This window comes from Myxocyprinus asiaticus, chromosome 19 (genome assembly GCF_019703515.2).
Source record: "Myxocyprinus asiaticus isolate MX2 ecotype Aquarium Trade chromosome 19, UBuf_Myxa_2, whole genome shotgun sequence".
NCBI classification, from domain to species: domain Eukaryota; kingdom Metazoa; phylum Chordata; class Actinopteri; order Cypriniformes; family Catostomidae; genus Myxocyprinus; species Myxocyprinus asiaticus.
Genome location: NC_059362.1, coordinates 5981625 through 6001045, shown reverse-complemented (window position 1 = coordinate 6001045; position 19421 = coordinate 5981625).

Here is a 19421-nt window from a genome sequence, read left to right as displayed (position 1 = left end):
CCAAACCCGCTCCTAAACGTAGCGCACTACATTTACTGGAGCCCCATATGAGGTTTTAATGAGTTAGATTCAATTAATTAATTTAAATATTAATTAATAACTAAAGAAATAATTATTAATTATTTCTGATAGTAACACTGATCTAAACAACCAGTAAAGCCCTACAACTGCACTGATTGGAGTGTTTTTGAAGCTGCAGCCACAAACCTGGACGAGCTCACAGATACTGTGACATCATATATCAGTTTGTGTGAGAATATGCGCACCCCTACTAGGACATTTTTATCATTCAGTAACGATAAACCATGGTTTACAGGAAAACGCAGACAGCTTCGTCATGCCAAAGAGGATGCTTACAGGAGTGGGGATAAAATATTGTACAACCAGGCCAGGAACACACTGAATAAGGAAATCAGAGTGGCTAAAAGAAGCTACTCTGAAAAGCTGAAAAAACAGTTTTCAGCCAACGATACTGCATCTGTTTGGAAAGGCCTGAAAAGCATCACAATGTACAAGACACCACCCCCTCACTGTGTAGAAAGTCAACTAATGGCTGATGAACTGAATGTGTTTTACTGCAGGTTTGAAAAGCCCAGTCTCACACCCCTCCCTCGCTCTGATCTTCACTTCACACACACACACTAACACCTCCTACTTCTCAATCTGCACTTATGGTCTGTGAGGAGGATGTGTGCCGGGTCTTTTGGAAACAAAAGATTAGGAAAGCTTCAGGCCCAGACGGTGTCTCACCTGCCTGTCTGAATGTCTGCGCTAACATACTGGCCCTCATCTTCACACAGATCTTCAATAGATCACTGGAGCAGTTTGAAGTTCCCTGCTGCTTCAAACGCTCCACCATCATTCTGGTCCCCATAAAACATGAAATCACAGGACTTAATGACTACAAATCTGTCGCTCTCACATCTGTGGTCATGCGAGATGGGCAGACTCTTGCGTGCCTCGTAGCCAGCGCACCCGGCTGTCACGTAACCTCCCCCAACGCCCCTACAAGCGTCATATGGTCCCCTGCACCTTAGGGGCAAGTCGACTGCAAAAAAGTGGGGACAGGCTAGCCCAGCCGTGGCCTCTTCTCCTCGTTTTTTCTCCCCAAAAAAAGAGTGGAAATTGTTTATCGACTGGGGGCCATAAGTGTCCGTGTTGGGGGGTGTCGCTCCCAAGGGGAAGACACCACGGAGACCACACCCTGCCTGAAGGGGAGGAAATTGTGTGGAAATACGTCACATAGTCTAACCGAGTTTTGCTAGCAGTGTCGCATGTGGAGAAGTCCCTGTGGTAGGTCCTACCTGGGGGGGAGGAGCTCTACAGACACGGCAACCAGGGCAGAGGGTCCTCTGCCCAAGGAAGACGCGTGTTCACCAACGGGAGAACCGTCTCACGGAAGTTACATCACACGGGGTTATAAACGGGTAACCAGCGCATGTGGAGCACCTACCCCAGTACAGGGCCAAATTAGCACACGTACTGGGCCGGCAACAAGTTTCGCCTGCTACAGGGCTAAGGAGGAAGAACATCCAGGGTCCATGACTTCGTGAATATGACTGGGGGTAAAAAGCGCACGTCTTCGCCTCTGGGAGGGGAAAGGCGCTATACGCAAGCAGTACACTCTGGCCTGAGTGATCGTGTCTACCACCACGGGTGGTAGGCCACTTAGGTCTTCCGCATCCAAGGGCCAGACGTGGAGGTTCCGGAGTTCTGGTTGCGGGTGCCAGATGGTGCCCCGTCCCTGAGAAAGAAGGTCCTTCCTCAGGGGAATTCACCGGGGGGGGTCTGTCACGAGGAGGGTGAGGTTCGAGAATCAAGTCTGGGTGGGCCAGTAAGGTGCTACTAAGATGACCTGCTCCTCGTACTCCCTGACCTTGCACAGGGTCTGTGCAAGTAGGCTCACTGGGGGGAACACATACTTGCGTAGCCCCCGGGGCCAGCTGTGTGCCAGCGCATCTGTGCCAAGGGGAGCCTCGGTCAGGGCATACCAGAGCGGGCAGTGGGAGGATTCCCGGGAAGCGAACAGGTCTACCTGCGCTTGACCGAATCGACTCCAAATCAGCTGGACCACCTGGGGGTGGAGTCTCCACACTCCCCTGAGTGTGACCTGCCACAACAGCGTGTCCCCCCGGGATGTGAGTGGACTGCGATGACTTGAGCCGCTGCTGACTCCAGAGGAGGAGACAGTGGGTGAGTTGCGACATGCGACGAGAGCGCACGCCACCTTAGCGGTTGATGTACGCTACTGTCTCCATGTTGTCCATCCGGACCAACACGTGCTTGTCCTGGATCAACGGCCGAAGTCTCCGCAGGGCGAGCAATACTGCCAGCAACTCCAGGCAGTTGATATGCCAACGCAGTCATGGGCCTGTCCAGGAGCTGGCAACTGCATGCCCATTGCACACGGTGCACCAGCCTGACTTGGAGGCATCTGCGTGACGACGACTCGCCTGGAGACCTGCTCTAGGGGAACCCCTGCCTGTAGAAATGCCAGGTCTGACCAAGGGCTGAACAGAGGGTGACAGATCGGTGTGATGCCCACACAACATGCCCCGTGGCACCATGCCCATCTCGGGACTCGAGTTCCAAGCCAGTGCTGAAGCGGTCTCATATGCATCAACCCGAGCGGCGTTATCGCAGCTGAGGATGCCATATGCCCCAGGAGCCTCTGAAATTGCTTCAGTGGGACCGCCATTCTCCACCTGAACAAATTCAGGCAGTTCAGTACCGATTGTGCGTGCTCGTTTGTGAGGCGCGCCATCATCGAGACTGAGTCTAACTCCAACCTGAGAAAAGAGATGCTCTGAACCAGGGAGAGCTTGCTCTTTTCCCAGTTGACCCGAAGCCCCAGATGGCTGGTGCACCTGAGCACCAGGTCCCTGTGCGCACACAACAGATCCTGAGAGTGAGCTAGGATTAGCCAGTTGTTGAGATAGTTGAGGATACGTATGCCCACTTTCCTTAGTGGGGCAAGGGTTGCCTCTGCGACTTTCGTGAAGACGCGAGGCGACAGGGACAGACCGAAGGGGAGGACCTTGTACTGGTATGCCCGGTCCTCAAAAGCAAACCGTAGGAAAGACCTGTGATGAGGCAAAACCGAGACGTGGAAGTACGCGTCCTTCAGGTCTACCACCGCGAACCAATCTTCATGCCAAATGCTTGTCAAAATGCGTTCTGCGTCAGCATCTTGAACATCAGCGGTCAGCATCAGCGGTCTGTGCAAGGCCCGGTTCAGTACTCGCAGGTCCAAGATTGGCCGCAACCCACCGCCTTTCTTCGGTACAATGAAGTAGGGGCTGTAGAACCCTTCTTCATCTCAGCTGGAGGGACAGATTCTATTGCATCCTTCCGCAGAAGGGTCGCGATTTCCACGCGCAGGACAGTGGCGTTCTCGCCCTTCACCGAGGTGAAGTGGACGCCGATGAACCTGGGCGGACGCCTGGTGAACTGAATCGCATAGCCAAGTCGGTCGGTCCAGGTCAGCCACCGCGACGGGTTGGAGAGCGCAAGCCACGCCTCCAAACTCCAGGCGAGGGGGAACAAGGGGACAATCACATCGGATGTACAGGCAGGTGGGCCTCGTGGCGGGGCGGAGACTGAGGCGCCACGTTGAGGGGGCTCGAGCCCCGAACCCGTGGCCATGCTGAGTCTGGGGACGTCGAAGCACTTACCTGGCTCCGGATACCCATCATAGGGCTGGTCAGGGAGGGGGGAGGAGGGAAGTCGTCCCCATAGTCCATCAAAACCACCCTGGTGTGGGGGTGTTTGTGCCACAGATGGGCGCTTTGGGGCAGGGAGCCCACCTCCGGGGCACCATGCCTGCCGTAAAGGGCCGGTGTCCAGCGGTTGTGATAACGATGGTCGTGAGCACCGGTTGTGTGACCCAGGAGATGAGAAAACTGCTCTTTTGTTGACAATGTGGGTACTGCAGCACTCTGGGCATGCTGCGAAATCAACAGAAAAGGAAACAAAAGATTCTCCTCCCGGCCCTCCACCGGGGGATGGAGTGGTCTGTAAACCAGCTCCAGTGCAGCAGGTCTCCTCATCCCTGGGTCACCCGTCTCAGGGGTGTTTCGAAGCCATCCTCGGGTTCTTGGCGGCGGGCCATGAGACAGGGTGGGCGTCTGCTTCCTGCGGGTGGCTCCACGCCGTGGCGGGCTGTGGCAGAGCCGGTGTTGTTGCGGCAGGGGGGCGCTCTTGGCGACGAGCAGACAGGGTGCGGGGTCTTGAACCGCGCTGGGGCAGGATGTTGTGAATAGCCTCCGTCTGCTTCTTAACTGCCGAGAACTGCTGGGATAAATCTTCGACGGTGTCGCCGAATAGACCAGCCTGGGAGATGGGGCGTCAAGGAACCGTGCCTTGTCAGCCTCCTTCATCTCGACCAGGTTGAGCCAAAGGTGGCATTCCTTGACCACGAGGGTGGACACTGCCTGCCCAAGAGTCCGCGCCGTGACCTTTGTCACCCGGAGAGCGAAATCAGTCACCGAACACAGCTCCTGCATCACTCCCGGGTCAGAACTACCCTCATGCAGTTCTTTTAAGCGCCTTGGCTTGGTGCACTTGCTGGAGAGCCATGGTGTGCAGGGCAGAAGCTGCCTGTCCAGTGGCACCGTAGGCCTTAGCCGCCAGAGACAACGTGAACCTACAGGCCCTGGCTCTACCAGGTGGCGGTGCTCTGCGGGCACCGCGAGTGCCTTTTCCACCTTGGGAATCGCCGAGTACCCCCTGAAAGCCCCACCATCGAGGGTAGTGAGAGCGGAGGATCTGAGAGACCGGGTCCAGTCAGCGAGAGGTGCCCACCACGTCCTCATAAGCTCCTCATGCACCTCCGGGAAGAATGGGACCAGGGCAGAGCACAGCTGTGAGTGGTGCTCTGGACCCAGGAACCAATCATCAAGCCGTGAGGGTTCAGGGAGGAGTGGAGGGTTCCATTTCAGCCCGACACTCGCAGCCACCCGGGCAAGCATGGCTGCCAGCTCCATGTCAGCCTGCGACTGGGCGACCACACCCGAAGGTGGAAGCCCAGCCGAGTCCTCAGTGTCTGACTGGACGAGCCCGCTCTCCGATGCTGCTATTGACAACTCATCCTCTTCACAAGCCCCGAACGAGATCACGAACTCACCCTGAGTTGAGCCTGCGGTCTCATCCTGGAACTCGAAGCCTCAAACCCATAGGTAGAAGGACCGTGGCAGGTAGCCGCTGGGGTGGCTTTCCCTCTGAGGAAGGAAAGCCGCGACCGCAACGTTGTCATGGTCATGTTCTCACACATGGACATGAGCCATCCACAAACGCTGTCTCCACGTGGGCAGCGCCCAAGCATGTTAGACAGCGATCGTGGCCGTCGGAAGCAAGAGATAATGACCGCAACCAGGAATTATACACAAACGGAAAGGCATCTTTAAAAAGATGCTCTCCGTGAGTGCCACTCTTTTAGAGGAAAATATACACTTTCAGGGAAGAATATACTCTTTTAATCTGTCGAAGCGCCCAGGGGCGTTCTCTGCACTCCACTGGTGTGAAAGGGGAGAAGCCACTGTAATGTGCCGTAAATTCAACAGCTTGTCGAGGTGAATGAGACAGCGGGGGAATTCAGCTCAGTGAACACACAACCGCTTGGTTCCGAAAAGAAAATCTGAATGAGTGGTTGCGAGCCAGCTCCTTTTATACCCTTATGTCCGTGGGAGTGGCATGCAAATTCCACTCTCCAATTCCCATTGGCCTTTTCTCAAAGATCAGAGGTGTTTGGGGCTCCCAAGAGTGACCCCTAGTGTCACTACACCGACACAACGTCGAGTGAGTGACAGATAGGGAACTTTTTTACATAACTCCAAGGAAATGTAACCTTACGTGTCTCCTAGGTGGAATCTCATGAAGTTTTTGTCATAACCAGCCATGACTGCAATGAGAGGCAGGAAATTTTGTTGATTACTTGGCTGACAACTAGTAAAACCCTCTTCAAGAATTTTCGTCTTTTTAATGCTTTAAGTTTAGTCTTTTATGCACTGTTTTTCCAGAAAAGCGCTGCATCAACAATACATTTGAAGCCCATCACTGTCGGACATGAAATCCTCTGCTGTGAGTTATGGTCTCGTATTTGTGAGGTGCTGTGAAGAGGTTTTTTTGCTGATTCTTTCTGACACTGCTTGAATAAATAGTTGCAGTAAAAAAATATTTAAACTGCTTGATGTCATGAACTAGATACAATATGTACCCGCAATATTATCTTGCAGTTCTGCACTTTTGAATGCACAGCAAGGATCACCCTGAAGCACTCCGGTTACATTGAAGTGCATCATTCTGCATTCAGAATTGTATTGGAGCCTTTCTTACTTTGATAGTTTTGTGCAATAAGATGTTATTATAGTTATTTAGCCTATTTATTTGTTGAATATCTGGCAGTCAACATGTTTAATGGTTGCACTTATCTAGTACATCTGTATATCCCACCAAAAGCCTCCTAATTATACATTATTATCCTTAACACTGACCAATCGTTCAAACAACCGACCGTCTAGTCAATTATGAAAATTGGTAGTTTTGCACATCTATATTCAATATGGAGAACAATGTTGTCTGGAATCTAGGGCACTGGGATTTGAAGTATTGGGGTGCATCTTATCTCGCTCCCTAGCTCCTATTTTGTGAATCAGTATATCATTAACAGGGCCGTAGCAAGGTCATCTGGGCCCCCTGACTGTATACAGTTTAGAATTTGTTGTGGGGCCCCTTGGGTCTTTGGGCCCCAAGAATCGTTACCACCTTTCACCCCACTAGCTACGGCCCTGATCGTGAACACGAATTCTGGCAATGCCAAGGGTGTTCAACCACTGAAACTTGGGACACTAATGACTCATTAACCTGTGACACAGTTGCGAGGTCATATGTTTAAACACAGCAAATATTAACAATATAAACTCACTGAGCACTTTATTAGGAACACTACGGTCCTAATAAAGTGCCTGACGTGGTCTTCTGCTGTTGTAGCCCATCCGCCTCAAGGTTAGATGTGTTGTGGATTCTGACATGCTATTCTGCTCACTACAATTGAACAGAGTGGTTACCTGAGTTACCGTAAACTTTCTGTCAGGTCAAACCAGTCTGGCCATTCTCTGTTGACCTCTCTCATCAACAAGGCATTTCCATCCAAAGAACTGCCGCTCACTGGATGTTTTTTTATTTTTGGCACCATTCTGAGTAAACTCTAGAGACTGTTGTGAAAATCCCAGGAGATTAGCAGTTACAGAAATACTCAAACCAGCCTGTCTGGCACCAACAATCATGCCATGCTCAAAATCACTGAGATCATATTACTTCCCCATTCTGATGGTTGATGTGAACATTAACTGAAGCTCCGGACCCGTATCTGCATGAGTTTATGCATTACCCTGTTACCACACGATTGGCTGAGTCAAGTCAAATCAAATCAAATCAAATCAAATCACTTTATTGTCACACAGCCATATACACAAGTGCAATGGTGTGTGAAATTCTTGGGTGCAGTTCCGATCAACATAGCAGTCGTGACAGTGATGAGACAGTACCAATTTACAATAACATCAAATTAACACAACACAATTTAAACATCTGATATACACATAATTACACTCAACAATATACAAATAATAACATACACTGTACAGTATACAATACGAACTATATAGATACACATTATTCAATAAAAATAAAAAATAAAAATATATAAAAAAGTATATATAGTATATATAGAATGTACAGTATTGTACTGTATTGATATTCAGCTGTCGGTTGATAGTCAGTTGTTAAGAGAGAATATAATATAATAATATATTTGGTTCATTAAATGAAGCTTAACATTGTCTTTGTGTTTGTTTTTGAGGTGCCACGGTATGCAATAGACTGGCATGTCTTTAGGTCAATATTAGGTCAAAAATGGCAAAAAAGAAACAGCTTTCTCTAGAAACTCGTCAGTCAATCACAGTGGCGGGCCATGCATTAAAAGTATAGGCCTTCAGTTTGATTCATGCCATTAAGAAAACACAGTTTCACAATGAATAAGACACCCTTTGCCTTTGGGCATCATACATTATGTCGCAGCTAATTAATAATACCAATTGACATTTTAAAAACACGTCCACGCACGAAAGCCAGTACTTGAAACGACAATTAATGCTCAAGCAAGCCTAATTTTAACTGCAACATGACTGTTTGTGAAATGAACGTCTCCCGAACAGACATTCAAAAATCATAATTTTCATATGAATCTACCAAGGAGGTCTATTATACCTGGAAAAATCTATCTAATAATATTTGCGATATAAATGTTGCTTGATATAAATTTTGTTTCGTCAGAGTACACGGTTATGCTGCGTTCCATTCAAGGTGGATGTGGAATATTCCTACTTGATATCTCCAACCATAAATGCATTCCATTCCCTGATATTCGGAACTGCAACGCTCCCGATAGCTTAGCAGGGGTTTGACTCTCATTAGAGATGTATCCTAGGAACCCAACTGATAAACAATGCTGCAGCGCTAGCATTTGTGCTTCAGGTGTACGATTATTAAAAGAGATTATAATGTTTTATACACCTGTTTCTGCAGGCATTTGTTTAACAAGCTTTAATATCATGTAATGTGGAAACTAACTCATTTATTGATATTACTTAATAAAGTGAATGTTTATCACTTACTTTGTATATCTCCTTGAGTGTCGACATGTTTGTGTGACATCATGCCCCTGCATCTCAGCGAAATCGAAGTTGAGAATTTCTGCATGAGCCTAAAAGTTGTAATTCTGACTTCAAGATGCATTCCATTGCACTTTTTCTAGTAGGAAGTTGAAAAATCCGACTTTCCGAGTTGAATGGAATGCAGCACTACTTTTCAAAACTTGATCCGACACTGAATGCTCAAGCAGCCTAATTTACACTTGTAATTTTACTCCTGATGTTGCTTTAACAATGCAAAAAGCACTTACCAATTTGCTTGAAGTGAAAATCAGTCATCCTTTCCTGTTTAATAAATTAAGCAATCACACCGTCATGCAGAACATCTCAGGTTTTTAAATCCATAAGGATCTCTTTCTCAATGGCGATAGTGGCAGTAATGACAGTCGACTCGTCAGCAAGATCTCGCACTCTTCGCTTTCAAATTATGTCATTTAAAGCGTGATTGCGTCACTCAAGGCCAGCTAGAAGGCCTCGACCGGGACATATACTAAAGATCACACCCACCAGGAACAAATAAATCAATCTGATTGGCTGATGAATCTGAAAATCTGACTTTAGTTGCCCATTCATTTGCACTGTTGAGGAATTCTGTGGAAATTCTGAAGGCCTAATGGGGTGGAGCTCAGACTCATGCGATGCTACGGCTAAGGAGCATGGCTTTGGGCATGTGATTTGTGAAACAATTGTCACACTTCGCTTGTAAGCATCAAGGAATAAATTCTGACTGGATAAACTTTTCGTATTTGTTTGTAGATTAATTAAGAGTGGAAAGCGATTAAAAATACATAGGCAAAACGGTGACTGAGAATGAAAGGATGAAAAATATTTATTTATTTGGCATGTTACTCCAGCAGAGAAGGCTTTGCTGGCCCTGAGAATTCGCCATTCTGTGGCCAGGGTCATTGTTCTGTTGGAGGGTGAACCTTCGGCCCAGTCTGTGGTCCTGAGAGCTCTGGACTGGTTTTTCAGTAAGGATATCTCTGTATTTTGCTGCATTCTGCTTTCCTTCAACCCTAACCAGTCCCCGCCACTGAAAAACACCCCCACAGCATGATGCAACTACCACCGTGCTTCACTGTTGGGATGGTATTGCACAGGTGATGAGCGGTGCCTTGTTTCCTCCAAACATAACACTTGGAATTGAGGCCAAACAGTTCAATCTTCGTTTCATCAGACCAGAGAATCATGTTTCTCACAGTCTGAGAGTCCTTTAGGTGCTTTTTTAAATGTGTCTTGCACTGAGGAGAGGCTTCTGTCTAGCCACTATGCCATAAAGCCCAGATCGGTGGAGTGCTGCAGTGATGGTTGTCCTTTTGCAAGTTTCTCCCATCTCCACACATGATCTCTGGAGGTCAGGTCAGGTCAGAGTGACCATTGGGTTCATGGTCACCTCTCTTACCAAGGCCCTTCTTCCCTGATTGCTCAGTTTGGCCAGGCGGCCAGCTCTAGGAAGAGTCCTAGTTGGTCCAAACTTCTTCCATTTAAGAATTATGGAGGCCAATGTGCTCTTGGGAACCTTCAATGCAGCAAAAAAAATGTGTAGCCTTCCCCAGATCTGTGCCTCGACACAATCCTGTCTCATATTCATTTTCAGCTGTGAGGCCTTATATAGACAGGTGTGCGCCTTTCCGAATCATGTACAATCCATTGAATTTTCCACAGGTGGATTCCAATCAAAGTGTAGAAACATCTCAAAGATGATCCAGAGAAATGGGATTCACCTGAGCTAAATTTCAAGTGTCATAGCAAAGGGTCTGAATACTTATGTCAATGTGATATTTCAGTTTTTTCTTTTTCATAAATTTGCATAATCATCAAAAATATGGTTTTTGTGTTGTCATTATATATGGAGTTTAGATTGATGTGAAAAAAATAATTTTGTTGGGCCTCATGTACTCAGATAAGTGACAAAGGCAGACTTACACACAGTCATAAAGCCTGACTGTGGCCTGTAGGAACACACAAAGCCTAATAACACAAAATGGCGCCAAAATCAAACAAAGGGAGTCCAAAACAGACTACAGATCCCATCAAGCCATACTCACTATACACCTATGTGTGAAATTCTGAATGATCGAACTCTCAACTCCTATTGGATGAAACACACGACAGAACGCACCCCTCAGCCATGACATCATCGAGAATATAAAACCTCAGAGATCCTTCTGGGCTTTGCTTCCAGTGACAGTATTCGCTGCATCTAGTTGCAGCCCTGCTGCTCCCAGGTGTAGCCTCGCTGCCCAAGGAAGTAACGTACGTACCTGAACTTTGGTCATACAATCTCCATCTCGCTGGATAAGCTAAGATTTCTCCATGTTCCACTGAGCATGTTAATGGATCCGATGAAGACCGCCAAGCAATTTGCGTCTTCACCCTTTTGCCTGCAGAAGTGAAGAAGATTTCTCTTCTTCATGATTTCTCCAAACGGCATTCCGGGCCGCGTCATCAGAGCGTGTGCGAACCAACTGGCGGGTGTTTTTATGGACATTTTCAACCTTTCCCTCTCTTTGTCTGTAGTCCCCACATGCTTTAAAACATCCACCATTGTGCCTGTTCCAAAGCAATCCAAAATCACTTGCTTAAATGACTGGCGTCCTGTTGCTCTGACCCCTATCATCAGCAAATGCTTTGAGAGACTAATCAGAGATTACATCTGCTCTGTGCTGCCTCTCTCACTTGACCCATTGCAGTTTGCTTACCGCAACAACCGCTCCACTGATGATGCCATTGCATCTACAATACACACTGCTCTCTCCCACCTGGAAAAAAGAACACTTATGTGAGAATACTGTTTGTAGACTACAGCTCAGCATTCAACACCATAGTGCCCTCCAAGTTTGATGAGAAGCTCTGGGCTTAAACAGCTCACTGTGCAGCTGGATCCTGGACTTCCTGTCAAGCAGACGCCAGGTGGTTAGAATAGGCTGCAACATCTCCTCATCACTGACCCTCAACACTGGAGCCCCACAGGGCTGTGTTCTCCGCCCACTCTTGTATTCTCTGTACACACATGACTGTGTGGCAACACATAGCTCCAATGCCATCATTAAGATTGCTGATGACACGACGGTGGTAGTTCTGATAACTGACAATGATGAAACAGCCTACAGAGAGGAGGCGCACACTCTGACACACTGGTGTCAGGAGCACAACCTCTCCCTCAATGTCAGTAAGACAAAGGAGCTTGTGGTGGATTTCAGAAGAAAAGACAGAGAACACAGTCCCATCACCATCAATGGAGCACCAGTGGAGAGAGTCAGCAGCTTCAAGTTCCTGGGTGTCCACATCACTGAGGAACTCACATGGTCCATCCACACTCGTTGTGAAGAAGGCTCATCGATGCCTCTTCTTCCTGAGATGGCTGAGGAAGTTTGGAATGAACCGCCACATCCTCACACGGTTCTACACCTGCACTGTAGAGAGCATCCTGACTGGCTGCATCACCGCCTGGTATGGCAACAGCACCACCCACAACCGCAAAGCACTGCTAAGGGTGGTGCGAACTGTCAGGCACATCATCGGAGGTGAGCTTCCCTCCTTCCAGGACATATATACCAGGCGGTGTATGAAAAAAGCTCAGAGGATCATCAGAGACTCCAGCCACCCGAGCCTTGGGCTGTTCTCACTGCTACCATCAGGCAGGCGATATCGCAGCATCAGGACCCGCACCAGCCGACTTCATGATAGCTTCTTCCCCCAAGCAATCAGACTTTTGAACTCTTGATCTCCCACGATCAAAATACATCAGCACTGCACTTTATTACTCTTACTCTTATATCTCACACGGACTGTCATAAATTATATTATTATATATTATATACTCTCTTAACAACTTACTATCAACCGACAGCCTGAATGTCAATACAGTACAATACAACCTACTGTACATTCTATATATACAATATATACTTTTTTTTAAATTGAATAATGTGTATCTATATTGTGTGTATTGTATACTGTACAGTGTATGTTATTATTTGTATATTGTGTTGTGTGTAATTATGTGTATATTAGACTTTAAACTGTGTTGTGTTAATCTGATGTTTATTGTAAATTGGTATATGTCTCATCACTGTCATGACTTCTATGTTGCTCGGAACTGCACCCAAGAATTTCACACACCATTGCACTTGTGTATATGGCTGTGTGACAATAAAAGCAATTTGATTTGATTTTGATTTGATTTCTTCCTTCTTCAACCGAGTCGACTTCGTTGATATCTCCGCCAACCCACCGAGAATCAGCAGCCGTACTGCCCGCCGACAGAGCGAGGAAACAGCCTCACATCATCACCTGAGCTTCGAGGAACTGAGTCGGAGTCAAACGACGGACGCACACACATTCTAACCATGTGCTCACGCGACTCATGTAAGAGGTTTACGTCTGGGCATAGATAGATTATTATAGTTTGTTATTCTTGTGTATCAAGGTTATTGCTTGTAGAGTATACGGACCGCCGAGTCCGCTCATTGCTGCTAATAATACTCAAGGTATTAATGTAACTTACTGTTACCACAAATGAGATTTGCTGTGTTGTCGTCCAACCACGTTGGGCTGTTTGTGCATTTCAGCCAGAGCGGATGAGACCGGCACTCTGAGTTTATCCATTAAAGAACCAACGACTGCGGCGGACGGATTACGAGTCGTTCACTGCATCTCAGAGTTATAAAACTAACGGTTGCCTTCTCTCTCACAAACACTAAACCGGCTTCTGTTCTCTCTCTCTCTTACTAACCGCACACACACACGACCCCTCACAAACATACCCGCACACACATTTAGCGAGCAGATAACTTGGCGATAGAGCCCAGCTTTGACCCTAAGTTATTGTACCAGCGGAGACACGTGTTAAACGGGCAGAGGCCATTAACCAGTCTCTCCGCGGTCACATTCTCTGGCCAGAAACCTCGCATGGCACACTCTCCATGAGACCCACGTCTGCCATTTTGTGCCCTCCTTCTCTCCTTACATGCACACACACACACATACACCCATTCACATGTATTATAGGCTTATCTGTTAACATATCTAATCATGTTACTGTTTAGTTTGTAGTTGGAAGTCGGAAGTGTATCGACTGCATTGCATTGATTATTGATTGATATTACTGCATCAGTAAACTTTGTTATACTTTAAAGTGAAGTGTTTTGTTTTGGTACCTTTTGAATGTCGATGTTCTCCGGACGTTGACTTTCCTAAGAGAACAATCCTTTATTGAGACTGCTATACTGTCTGGTTATTAGTCCCTGATTCCAGGGTGGTGCCCCGACAATATTAATCCTTATTAATGTTCTATTGATTTTGATAATTGATAGTTATCTTTGATGATTGTTGATTTGAAGGATTAATAAGCTAATGTTAATTCTAATCAATGTTCTACTGATTTTAATAATTAATAATTATCTTCGATAATTGTTGATTTGAAGGATTAATAAGCTAATGTTGATTCTAATCAATGTTCTATTGATTTTAATAATTAATAATTATCTTTGATCATTAATAATTATTGCTAATAATCAAACCCACTCCTGAATGAAGCGCCCAACAATTTAAAGCATTTTAGCATAAGGCTGCAACATAAAATGTGAAAAAATGAAGGGGTCTGAATACACTGTATGACATATAGCACAGACACACACTACACACTGCCTCAGGATGGATCTGAACCTACGACTTTCCAATCAACAGGTCAGCGCACATTCCACTGAACCAAAACATTGGCAGTCACCAAAGGGACATACCAAGCTTAGAGCAATCACAGCCAATCATCATAGTCATCATAATCAACTTTGTATTCATGTAACTTTTCAACAAAATGAAAATAAAAATTTGATTGGAGAAAAGCCCAGCAACCATTCAGTAAGCACAATGCAAAGATCTCCGTAACAACAGAAATTTTAACTGCATAATTTGTAGGGGTTGAACCCAAGACCACAGAACTTTGACAGGACATTATCACACAGTGCCTCTCAGTAGACATGTCAGGCTGATGGCAAAGAGACATGGCAAGTTTAGAGTCAGCACACAAGTGTGGGTTGTGTTTTGAAATATAGGTGGTGCTGTCTCCAAACTGCTCAGGTATTCCCTGGACATGATATCGATGATGCGTTCCAATCTTCTTTTAAATCTAACAATACTTTTAAAAGATATATAATTTTTTAATAAAATTAAAGATGGCGGGGAGACAGTATGGCTTATATGGGAAATTTAATTGGTATTGTTAAAATCCTCATGACACAGGGAATCCAAAGACACCAGTCTCATGATTTTAGGACATACGGTTCAAAAGTCATGGTTAAAAATATAAATGTTTCACATCTTTTGACCTATAGGTGAAGCTGTCTCCATACTTTGCACGTACTCTCAGATCATGGTCCTGATGAAGCACAACAATTTTCATTTCAATAGGACAAAGAACTGCTAAGATACAGCCTCACATCCTATTTCACGCCTAGCTCGTTAAATACATGTTTGTGTAAATTCGAAAATCAAAATTCTTTATTTATTCTGTGCGGCTCTATCTGGAGATTATCTTGAACCACTGTTTGGGTAAATCAGATGAAATTTCAAGGAACAGTAGTGGAAAAACTATCCAAGATGGTGGCCACGGTAATGAAAAGGGTTTTATTGTATGAATCATCAAAAGGAAAGTAATCAGACAAAATGAATATTTTGTTTCAAGGAAAAAAGGTTCAAAAGAGTAAAAAAGTAAATTTTTGAACTGGTGGTGAACCCCAAGCAGGGTTACAACCAAAATTTAATTAGCTGTGCAACCATTCAGTAAGCACAAAGAGCTCTAGTACAAGATAAATCAAACTGGATGACCTGCCTAAGTGGGGATTTGAACCCATGACTTCTGGAATTATAGTCTAATGCTTAACACACTGTGCCACTCAGATTAATTGTTCAATAAGTGGCAAAGAGACAAGCTGAGATTAGAGTCAGCACACAAGTGTAGGTTATCTTTTTAACTATAAGTGTGCGGTCTCCAAACAGCTCAGGTACCCTCAGGACTTGATGTCAAAGACGCATCCCAATTTTCATTTAAATCCGACAAAGCATTCAAAAGATGCAATTTTTATAATAATATTAAAAATGGCAGAGAGCCGATATAAAACACAGCTGAAAGAAAAGTCTGGATTTGATGTTCATTCTAAATTGTTTTCAACTTACCCAGAACTGGGCTTGAATCAGCATCCTTCCATTGGCCACAGCTTATAAGTACATTGCACAAACCACTGCACTATGAAGCCACAAGCTGTAGAAGTGCTAAAGAGACATACCAAGCTGAGAGTCAACAGGTTTTAAATAATAAAAAACTGCATTTTCTGAAAACTTAGAATAAGCAAGCAATGATACATCAAAATTTTTGCTAAAATTGAATAAGCATTTTGACCACTATGTGCCGCTGTCTCCAAACTGCTCCAGTATCCTCAGGACATGATGTTGATGAAACATACCAATTTTCTTTTAAATACGACAATGCATTCAAAAGATATAAAAAAGTTTCATATAATTCAAAATGGCGGAGAGGCAGTATGGCCATTAGGGGAAAAATTGGTATCCTTGAAATCCTCATGACCCAAGGAATCCATAGCCACCAACTTCATGATATTAGGACATATGGTTCTGGGCAAAAATAGCAATTTTTCACATTTCTTGACCCATAGGTGGTGCTGTCTCCAAACTCTGTATGTACCCTCAAACCATGGTCCTGATGGGGCATACCATGTTTCGTTTGATAGGACAAAGTACTACCGAGATACAGCCTCAAATCTGTTTTCTCGGATTTCAAATGTGTTTGCATAACTTTTCAACAAAGTCAAAAATCTAAATCAAAACTATAGGTGGCGCTGTCTCCAAACTGTTCCGGTATCATCAAGACATGATGTCGATGAAGCATACCAATTTTCTTTTAAATCCAACAATCCTTTCAAAAGACATATCACTTCAATTTATATCAGAAGAACAATGATAAGATGAAGAATAAAAAGTGTTCATGCAAACAGTAATTATCAGGGATAAGACCTGTAACTATTCAGTAATTCAATACAAAAAACTTAATTAAAAAAAAGAACAAAATTAATCTGTAACACTGGTTGAGGTAGAACCCTTGGAACTATAGTCCAGCACTCTACAGACTGTGCCACTCAATTGACATAGCTCAACCATGGCAAAGAGACATCCAGAGTGTAGAGTCAGCACACAAGTGTGGGTTATCTTTTGAACTATAGTTGGCACTGTCTTTCATCTCAAAGATGCATACCTATTTTCTTTAAAATCCAACAATACAATTAAAATATATATATATCACTTTATGATAAAATTCAATATGGTAGAGAGGCGGTATGGTCAATATGGAACAAACTGATATAGTTGAAATCCGCATGACCTAAGGAATCCACAGACACCATGGTTTTAGGACATACGGTTCAAAAGCAATTTTTCACAGTTCTTGACCCATAGATGGTGCTGTCTTGAACCTCTGCATGTGCCCTCAGACCATGGTCGTCATGAAGCATACCAAGTTTCGTTTCGAGAGGACAAAGTGTTGCAAAGGTACAGCCTCAAATCCATTTTCACATCGACATCGTTAATTTTGCGATGCTATAACTTTTAAACAAAGGTGAAAATCTAAATTCTGTATTATAATTTTTGTGCGGCTCGGTCTGGAGAATATTTCAAGACATTTTTTGGACAAATCAGACAAAGTTTGAAGAATGTGAAACTTTTAAACTGTAAACATAATAATACAAGATGGCGGCCACTGCAATGGGCAGAGTTTTAATATAAGGGGTTCATCTGAATCAGCAGGTGGAGAGTAATCAGACAAAAAAAGGAATGGTGTCCCTTGGACAAAGTGGTATAGAGTTTATCCTAGAGGTCCCGAATTTGCTATGATGACTATTCATGCCCACTCTTTTCAGTGTACCAAATTTCATAATTTCCTATATATGGTTCTATGGGCTGCCATAGACTCCCATTGGGGAGAAAGAATAATAATAATACTAACGGATACAATAGGTGCCACAGCACTTTCGGTGCTTGACACCTACTTACAATTCCTAGTGCCTGACACATATGCAGAGCACTAGATGGCAATATAGGAAGTGTAATCAACCTTGAAATCATAATTTATGCTGACTTTATCTCCTTTTTGCCCGATCACCATTCACTTGCATTGCATGGACCTACAGAGCTGATTTATTCTTCTAACAATCTTTGTGTTCTGCAGGAGAAAGTCATACACATCTTTGATGGCATGAGGGTGAGTAAATTATAAAATAATTAAAATGTTTAGGTGAACTAACCCTTTAATAAAACTTCAAAAATTGTCTTGGACAATAAAAAGCCTTGTAGTTAAAAAGGTTGAGAACCACTGATCTAAGGGTCTTAATATGGATCCACTAGACACAACACAAACACTCACCTGTACTTAGCCATCATCATCCTTCAATGGAAACACAAGCACGTGTGTGTTTTCAGTGCTCTTGTACTTTGTGACATTTCCTCTTATTAATGTGATCTTTTTGTACGTTTCTGTGGTTTGTAAATGAAATACATTGTTTATGTTATACTTTTCTCATTACTTAGTGTAGAAAAAAACTGATGAAAGAAGACTGACCCTTTATTCTGAGTTTCCTTTATGCAGTTTTGATGTCTATTCATGCTTTTCAATGCATTTCACAGAGGGATAGTTCACCCAAAAATGAAAATACTGTCATGATTTACTCACTCCACATGACTTTATTTCTTCTGTCATACGATAGCTTTGTGTGGAAAAAACAGAAAATTTAAGTAATTATTCACTGAAAATCTTCCTCTCTGCCATAACTCTTACATTTCATCTGCACTTCTGCACATTCAAACCTGCTGCCTCATGATCAGTCATGAGACGTGAGAAAAGTCGTTTTTCAATTACAAGCAATTTTCAGTCTGCATATAAAGGTATCATTTGGCTTCAGAAGAAATATTGCAGTAAATTATATGGACTCCATTTATTACATTTTTATTTCTTCCTGTTGGGAGTTCAAAAGCCAGTCCCCATTCAATTTCATTGTGTGAAAAATAAATTTTAAAGAAAAAGAGCAGCATGAACATTATGATTAAGTCCTCCTTTTGTGATCCAAGAAAGAAAGTAAGTCATATAGTTTTGGTATGACATTAAATTTTTATTTTGGGTGAACAATTCCTTTGAGGCTATGAATAGATAATTAAATTGTAAATACCACCACAGAGGAACAGAGAAAGAGAGAGGCTCAAAGTCTATTTCACGATCGTTCACTTTCTCTGTTTTTCAGTGGTGGAATGAGCTTCCTACCTTCACATGATCTGCTGATACCATTTCAACATTCAAGAACCAGCTGAAAACACATCTGTTCCATGAGCACTTAACCAATCCACACTAATTGGTCTTACTATTGAACTTGCACTTACTGTACAAAAAAAAATTATCTGTCTCTTTCTTCAGCGCTAGCACCTACAGAAGTCAGACATTTACATTCACTTAGGTTGAAGTCATTAAAACTCATTTTTTAAACACTCCACAGATTTCATATTAGCAAACCATAGTTTTGGCAAGTCGTTTAGGACATCTACTTTGTGCATGACACAAGTAATTTTTCCAACAATTGTTTACAGACAGATTGTTTCACTTTTAATCGACTATATCACAATTCCAGTGGGTCAGAAGTTTACATACACTAAGTT